The sequence below is a fragment of the Schistocerca serialis genome, chromosome 2, assembly GCF_023864345.2.
Source record: "Schistocerca serialis cubense isolate TAMUIC-IGC-003099 chromosome 2, iqSchSeri2.2, whole genome shotgun sequence".
NCBI lineage: Eukaryota > Metazoa > Arthropoda > Insecta > Orthoptera > Acrididae > Schistocerca > Schistocerca serialis.
In genome coordinates this window covers 1075751089-1075760351 of record NC_064639.1, presented here as the reverse complement: position 1 = coordinate 1075760351, position 9263 = coordinate 1075751089, and positions in this window count along the sequence as shown.

Here is a 9263-nt window from a genome sequence, read left to right as displayed (position 1 = left end):
TATACAGATGGCGGTAGCATCTTGTACACGAGGTATAAATGGGCCGTGCTCTGGCGTAGCTGACATTTCCATTCAGGTGATTCATGTAAAAACGTTTCCAACATTATTATGGCCACATGTGAATTAACAGACCATGAAAGCAGAACGGTAGTTGGATGTGGAAACGTGGGGTATTCTGTCGGATACCGTTAGGGAATTCAATATTCTGAGATCCACCGACGGCCTTCACTTAACGACGTAGAGCATCGGCCTTTCCGTAGAGTTGTCGGTGCTAACAGACAGGCAACACTGCGTTTAATAACCGCAGAAATCAAGTGGGGCATACGACGAACGTATCTGTTAGGGCAGTGTGGTGAAATTTGGCATCAAAGGGCTATGGCAGTAGACGACCAACGTGAGTGCCTTTGCTAACAGTTGTACATGGTCTGCAACGCCTCTCCTGGGCTCGTAACTTTACCGGCTGGACCCTGGAAAACCCGAAAAATGTGACCTGGTCAGGTGAGCTCCGTTTTTAGTTAGTTGGATCTGACGACAGGTTTAGAGTATGGCACAGCCCTCATGAAGCCATCACCCAGATTTTCAACAAGGCTATGTGCAAGCTGGTGGTGGGTCCATAAAGCTGTGGGCCTTATTTACATGGAATGTACTGGGTCAATGACTGGAAATGTCTGTGTCTGGCTACATGAAGACCATCTGCAGCCATTCGTGGACTTCATGTTCCCAAACAACGATGTCTCGTCACGGTGCCACAAGGGTTTGCGACTGGTTTGAATATCCTTCTGGACAATTCGAACGAATGATTTGGTCACCCCTATCGCCCATCATGACATTTATGGGATGTAATCGAGAGGTCAGTTCCTGCACAAAGTTCTGCACTGGCATTACTTTCGCAATTATGGATGGCTACAGAGGCAGCACAGTTCAGAATTTCAGCAGGGGACTTCCCACATCTTTTTGAATCAATGCCATGATGAGTTGCTGTGCTACGCTGGGAAAAAGGAGGTATGACGCGGTATTGGGACGTATCCTACTACTTTAGTCACCTCAGTAGTTTCTGTTAGAGAATTTAAGCTTTATGGAATACTCATTTCAGCAAATGCCTGTATTAGATATCATTTAAGAACCAGAATGCTGAAAGCCATCTCATCTGCATGGGAAGGATCGCACAGGGATCGACATTGCCCCGCTACTGTCCCTGCTTTATGTTAATAATTTTTCATTCCATTTGTATCAGGAGACAGAAATAATTGTGTTTTGTGGGTGATAAAAGCATTGTAGTGAAGCCGTGGAAAGAAACATCAACAGAGGAAATAGTAAACTTTTGCGAAAGTTAGTCAATGGTTTATCCGCAAATGGACTAGCTTCAGACACTGCAAAAATGCAGTTCACTCAGTTTTCTATTGTGAGAGGTATTACACCTCATATTAACCAAGTGTAAGACTAGAAGTAAAGACCAGTCTAGAAAATTCTAAGATCTTAGATTTGCGAATTGATTGAACTGGGAGAATCAGATACTAGATGTGCCAAAACTATTGACTTCAGCTACATTTGCCTTAAGAATAACTGATAACTTTGGGGATACAGAGGCCAGTAAGTAAATGTATTTTAAATTTTTCTTTCAGTGGTTTCTTATAATATTGTGGGGTTACTCCTCACTTAGGTAAAAAAAGTAGTACACGAAAAAGTAATTATTGTCATGTGTGGAGTTCACATACGTACATCTTGCAGGTTTCTGTTGAAGCACCTGGGAATATTAACAACACCCACACAGTACATTTATGTGGTTATGAAATTTAAGTTTGAGAGCAACAGTTACATTATCTAGTATAGCACTACAGTGAAAAATGATTTGCATTGCCCTTAAATTAATCTAACTTTGGTACAGAAATATGCAGATATGAATGTGTTTGAGAATCTACCCACAGAAGTGAAATATCTGACGTACAGCAGAAATATTTTCAAATCTAGATTAGGGAGCTTTCTCCTTAACAATGGCATCTATACCAAATACAATGATTGACCAGATATAAATAATCATTAAAAATGTGAATGGCCTACATGTAGTCGCGTAAATATTATTTTTGCTTAGTAGTGTACAAATGTTCAATGTTTGTTCTGTTTCCACGGTGCACATCATAAAGTCTTTGGTGAATTTGATCAATGGAGTGAGTAGCTAACTAAGTATACTCCGCAAGTCCCATTACGCTATGTGGTGGAGCATAATTCTGGTATCTTTTCCATCGAGTCCTTTTTGTGAACGGTACGTGTCAACAAACCTCCATGTTAGTTCTGATCTCTCTCCTTTTCTCGACATGGTCATTTTGCGAGATGCACACCACGAACTATAGGAGAGGTTAGGAGAATCGTAAATATCTCCTAGAACAATAAAACTCCTGGTGAGGATGGGGGCTATTGCAGAACTATTGAAGTATGGTAACGAGAAAGCCATCCAGCTAACACATAAGCAAAATCTGTGAAGAAGAGCAGCTTCCAAATTTGCTGAACACACACGAGGGAATTCCCGTAACGTGCATCGTTCAGTGGTGGAGCATATTTCTGGTATCACTATCTTTTCCATTGTGTCCTTTTCGCGAACTGTACGTGTGAGCAAACCTCCGTATTGGCTCTGATCTCTCTGCTTTTCTCGACATGGTCATTTTGCGAGATACACACCACGAACTACAGGAGAGGTTAGGAGAAGAGTAAATATCTTCTACAACAATAAAACTCCAGGTGAAGATGGGGCCATTGCAGACATGTTGAAGTATGGTAACGAGAAAGCCATCCAGTTAACCCATAATAAGCAAAATCTGTGAAGAAGAGCAGCGTCCAAATTTGCTGAACACACATGAGGGAATTCCCGCAACGTGCATCGTTCAGGAAGTTCGTGAGTTTTCAGCTACCCTGCAGTCTTCCTCACATGATTTTAAAGATACCGTTTGGTAAAAAAATTGTTTTTACGTTAGTTATAGCCTTATACGTCAGCTTCATGACGAAATGCGTTTCATTTCGTTAATAGCCGTAGTTATGTGATATTTCACGTATACGTAACACACAGCATTCCAATGAGGAATAGTGGTCGCTATTAGCTAACATACTAAATTTTTCTTTAGACTTGTGAGGAGATTAATATCTAATACGAGTATCAGGAAGATACACTGCACGCAGCACGCGAGCGAGAACGAAATACTCACAAAGTTTCTCATTTCTTATGAATGGTTCGAGTTACCGAAACGACATTTTGGCGAATAATAGCACACAAAGGGGAGAATTTTTTCTGTATGGTAAACATGAGAAACTGTCTCATCTACCGCTACACACGACTAACTGGACACTTTCACAATGAATAAATGGTGTATATTTTAAGTCATCGATAGATGGTGAAATGAGACATAAGTGAGGCTTTGCGACAGAATAAATGTAAAAATTACACGTTTATTTTTATACTGAGAACGTGCTTCCTCATAGGCTTTCGAGCTGAATTGTCCTCAGTTCACGTTTAATGAAACAGTCACGATTCTGTCGTAACTGCAACTGCATTAGGAAGTTATCGACGTGACATGCTGTGATCTCCGTTTTGCATTGCCAAAAGAAGCCACTTTTGAAATGGTAACAAAGAAAAAGAGTGTGTTATTCAAAAATCACCACTGATGGATGGTGGTTATCAGATGACAGTAAGTTTTAGGCGCTACGTGTATAGTGACGGCGATGGGCCAATGACCACATCGAAAAGCTTATACAGTTGTACTCTGAAATATCTTGTTTGTGATAATGGACGCATGAACTTCTCACATACAAAAATGTGTAGAAGAAGGCGTACAAAGAGATGGTTGAAACATTTTTAGTCAGTATTCCAAGTCTGGAGCAAAGCGTTGAAGAAATTAAGCTACGAAATTTGAAATACGGTTTCAGAAAAATAATTCTTCATTTGTGTGACCATATTGTCTGCAGCTGCTTTATAGTAATCGAAGGTATTTGAAATCCATGTTTGCATCTAAGGTGCAAGAAACGACAGTGTCAAACGAAGAAATACTTAAACAACATGCACATGGACGTTTCCGATTTGAGCGAAAGTCGCACATAATATAACGTATTTAACATCTATTTCTTTCGCAACGAACTGATATTAAGTGTGGAAAGCAAGTTAGATTGTAAGTATGTTTCATAACAGATCACTGACTGCGTTTTATTGGAACAAAATGAAACGCATTTAGTGACAAAAATAAGCTTTTGTAGTTACAAAGACGGATTTAAAAAGCCTTAAGTAATTTCAAAACTAATCTCATAAAAGTGTCGACATTTGAAATCAGCGGAAAGGAGGGGGTATGGGGGTAAGTTGCATAAACTAACTCGATAATGAGCGTCAATAAAATTTTGCTTGTATTATGTTAATTATTGTTGGCTACTAACCGTAACCGTGTTATGTCGAATTACTGTATTTTACAAAGGCTGAAGAATGCTCTGCCGGCCGGAGTGGCCATGCGGTTCTAGGCGCTACAGTCTGGAGCCGACCGACCGCTATGGTCGCAGGTTCGAATCCTGCCTCGGGCATGAATGTGTGTGATGTCCTTAGATTAGTTAGGTTTAATTACTTCTAAGTTCTAGGCGACTGATGACCTCGGAAGTTTAGTCACATAGTGCTCAGAGCCATTTGAACCATTGAAGAACGCTCTCCACCCAGTGTATTGAAACTTCGTGCTTCTCAGAGGAATTTCCGCGATTCTGAACCAGATCCCTGTATTCGTAATGTTGCCTGTCGGCAACCCATTTTTGACCCATTTTGGGCGATTTTCATTTTGAGAAATATATGAGCACTTGGCGTACAAAACGCCAACGACTGCCACGGTTTCCTTACTCGTGTCAAGAATACTTCTTCCGAAAATATAAACTATTATCAAAGTCTGAAAATGAGTTGCAATACATAAAATGCCTATAAAACGCCGCACTTGATGACGCACTTGTGATAAGGTACGGTCGCAACTCCTGGACTCTGTCGCCCGTGGCCTGTGGTCTGTTGAGGATGCACCACAGTCCCGGGTCCGCGGACAAATGTCGGAAACCTGCCGATTTGCCCCCGTACACGAACAGACCCGATCTGCCGGCAGGCCATAGAGACCATATCTGACGGGCGAGGCCGGGACGTTAGTGGGAAATGACGGCTGGCCAGATCCATCATAGATATCCGCAGAACTGGCTCGCAGCTCTGGCTCGTCTTGGAAATCCTCTCGTGTGTGGCTATCTAATGGTGGAAGTCGGTACTGATACTTCCTTTACACAAAAAAGGAGATAAATCGACATCTAGGGACTGCTGATGAATGTTATTAGTACCAGTAACCTAAAAGGTATTCTCCAAAGTATTGCGGAAAATTGGAAATGCAACAAAATCCATGAAATTTTGAGCACCAAGACAGCATTCAGAATATGCAGATCTTGAATTTGAAACTGGTAAATTCGTATCAAAAACTCTGAAGGATAAATTTCGTCCGCCTCTTCACAAACTTCAAAAAAGCCTGTGATAAAGTAGATGGACCAGAATTGTCCCAAATCATAAAGGATGTGAATCTGGTTAGAAAAACAGGTGAACTATTTAAAGAGACATTAAACTCCACGACATCGAAGGTCAAGTTCAGAATCAAAACAGGAGTCAGGCTGTGATGACACACTGCCCCTAACACTTAAACTTTGCTTCTTGACAAGGTAACCAGAGAATGACGACGAGAAACGAAAGCAGTGGGTGAATTACGATTGGGATGTAAGAAAAAAGAAATACGCGTAACAGTTAGTAATTGCACCCTTATGATACACAACTGTCCTTCTTCATTTTGGTAGAAGGGGATCGATTTCGCTCATAAATTTTACCGTGCTCGGGGCACCTGTACCAATGTGAAATAACAACACACAGTAAAATGCAGTTATTGTACAAGGTGCCTTCTAAAACATTATTCATCACTTGTACCTAAATTATTTGCAGATTGTCACTTATCACTGTAAAGTAGTACTTACAAAAAACTGTTCAGCTATACACTGCACGGTTATAATACATCTACATACAGGGTGACAGTTATTGAACTACATGAAATAAAATCGTCATAGTTTTGGAACGTTTTGCGTTAGGACGTTCAAACTGCACGGTTCGTTGCTGGGTATGACGGGAAATAGTATGGTTTGGTTTAGCGACAAGGCCCAGTTTTATTTGAATGGTTCATCAGTAAGCAAACTGGCACATTTGGGGCACTGAGAATCCGCCTTTCGTGATCAAGAAGTCTCTTCACCCTCAACGATTCACTGTGTGGTGTGCAATGTCCAGTCACTGAATAATCGGTAAGGCATTCCATTTTGGTACGGTGACTACCAAACAGTACGTGAAGTTTTTGGAAGGTGGTTGAGCCGTGCTGCGGCTCGCGTTGGTGCTGTTTGTAGATTTCAGCCCTCTGTGGGAGGCCAGACGGTATCGTTTACCTGGCATGGTTGCGGCTGTTTGTCTTTCTTCTCGTGTCGACTGGCGCCACTCGGATTCGCAATCGATGCCTGTCCACTAGTGGCAGCAGCGGCAGTTATCGATATGTAGTAACTGTTGCCCTATCTTTGCGGCAACGTTGTTTTTCTGGTCGTGTGAGTGGGGCCAGGTCGGTTGGGGACTCAGTAGGAGCCAGGTCCGCGTAGTGGGTTAACACGCCGGGACCGCTAGCCGGATGGAAGGGATGTGGTCACAAGGGTGCACGACCTCGTCGTAAACCGAATCCAGCAAGCTTTAAGATGAGTGCATTTCAATCCAAGTAGAGTGGAGTCAGTCACCCGTGTGAGCCCCGAGTACATATGTGATGTGACAGATTATCATCGCGCCATCATATGCAGTTTGGTGGATCTGCGTACCGTTTAGTACTTGAAGACCCTACTGTGTTTAAAGCTCTTGGCTCTGTGATTAGACGGTGTGGTTACTCAACTGTGAATTAATAAAGCAGTGAAGGGATTTGTTTCATTCTGCTAACCGTCAACAGAGTTGTCACAGTGAGTTCAGCGTGTGTTTGTGTGCCTAATGAATTTGATGTCACTCATTTGGTACTTGGTCTTGGCACCCTTTGCGATTGTTTCCGCAATGACATGTGGTTGCTGATTGTGGTTGGTTACATTTCGGTTTTGCCTTGCACGAAAATCGAGTGGGGTTTTAGTTACTGTTGGTTTGTCTGGTGCTCTGTAGTGTGTTTTGTTTGCTCGGATTTGTGGAATCGGACGTAAATCTGGTAGTGGTTCCTTTCTCGTTACGGGCGCTCTAAACACAGTATTCTGGGGATGTAGTGCAGACCGCCGTTCCGGCTTTGGCGTATTGTTCCAACGTTGCATTTGGCTTATCGGGCATCAGGTAGCTTCAGCAAGATTATCTATAGTCATTCATTAGACTGCCACTAGTCTGAATTGCCGTCTTGTGAAGTGAATGCAGCTCTTGGCTGCCCGTCTCATCGCTCGCGAAAGAGTTTGTTGCCGGACCTTCTCAGAGGTCGATTCCTGGAGCACCGTCTGGATCAGTTGCTTGTTTTTCTTTTTTTTTTTTTTTTCTTCAATTAACTTTAACTTTTGCTATCGTATTACAGCACGTTTCAAGATTATTTTTATATTATTGCCGTTCCTGGCGTGTAAGGCCTTCAGCCGTGATTGTGGTCATTTGCTTTAAATTCCTATTTGATATTTGTATTTTAGCTCTGAACCTTAAAACCTTATTTAGTGCCATTCCTGGCGTCTGATGCTTTCTACGGTGTTTGTGGTGACTTGCCTTAATATTTCAATACCTGTAACTTGTAAGTTGCAGTGAGTTTTAAACAATTCTTAATTTACTGCCATTCCTGGCGTGTAAGGCCTTCTGCCCAAATCAAAGTGGCTTGCTTTTAAAACATTATCTGTTGTATCTGAAGTTAATGGTAATTTCCTAAATTGTAACTCAGAAAACACAATTATTTACACTTGTTTATTCCTTCATTAATAACGTGAGGTATTTTTTAAATTTATTGTTGAGTCTGGAATGACTGATTTAAAATAAATTATGTGTAACTGTAAAAGGCAACCAATAATAACTGTTTACGGTCCCGTCCACAGTCGTAACCGAATCCTGCCTTCCCTTGACTACCAGGTTTCAGTGGTCTCGTCCGCATTACCCAAAGTGACCCTGATTTCGAAAAGCTGTGGTTCATAGAAGACGGAGATCGACCTCATCGAAGCAGGAGAGTGTTTAATGTTCAGGAGGAGCACTTTCGGGACCGTTTTCTGTCTCTGAGGTACCCAGAGGCCACTGGCATGAGCCTCGATTAGCCGCCACATTCTCCGAATATGAACACATGCGACTCCTTTTTGTGGGACTATATTTAAAGACAAGGTGTACAGCAGTAACCCCAAAACCATTGCTCAGCTGAAAACAGCCATTCAGGTCATCGACAGCATCGATGTTTCGACACTTCTGCAGGACATGCAGAATTTCGCTATTCGTCTGCGCCACGTCATCGCCAATGATGGCTGGCATATCGACATGACATCATAAACTAAATCCGAATATCTGTAGTGACGTTTACATGTTGAATAAAATGTATGCACGAAGTACTTTGTAACTAATTTACGTTTTTCTTTTCTAGTAGTTCAATAATTGTCACACTGTACGTACTGATTCAAGTGCTCTTTTCTGAAAATTGTCTATAAAAATAGTTTTATGGACGATTCTGAGGAAAGAAAACTTGAATCAGTCGTTGTTGAACCAACTATTTTTTGCAGGTATGTGGATGATACTTTCGTAGTGTGGCCCCACGGAGAAGATAAAAGTTTTTACATACTCTTGACTCCGTTCATGAGAATATTCGATTTACTATGGAATTGGAGGGAGATGGTACCGTAAGCCCGCCCGAACTTATTTGTACTTCTTTTCAAGTTGCCATCATCCGTCCCAAAGTATGAGTGTGCTTAAAACCCTTGTACACAGGGCCCATACAGCGTCGGATGCAGACAGTTTACCTATAGAGCTTGCACATTTAAGGACAGTGTAACTTTTATTCCCTTCACTGGAAACATTTTCCTCGAAAATAGCAAGAAAATTGTGAGGTAACGGGCCAGTAGTCGCGTCCTGAAAAGGAGGAAGCAGCGGCCGCACGGGCCGCTCGGTCAGACGGGGCCTGGCAGCAAACACGTTGTGCTGAACGTTATCCGGACGAGAGGGGTTGCCCCAGCGCGTGGTCCATCGAGCACGTGGCTAGGGATTCCTTGGTGACATTGTGCGCCGGGAGGGC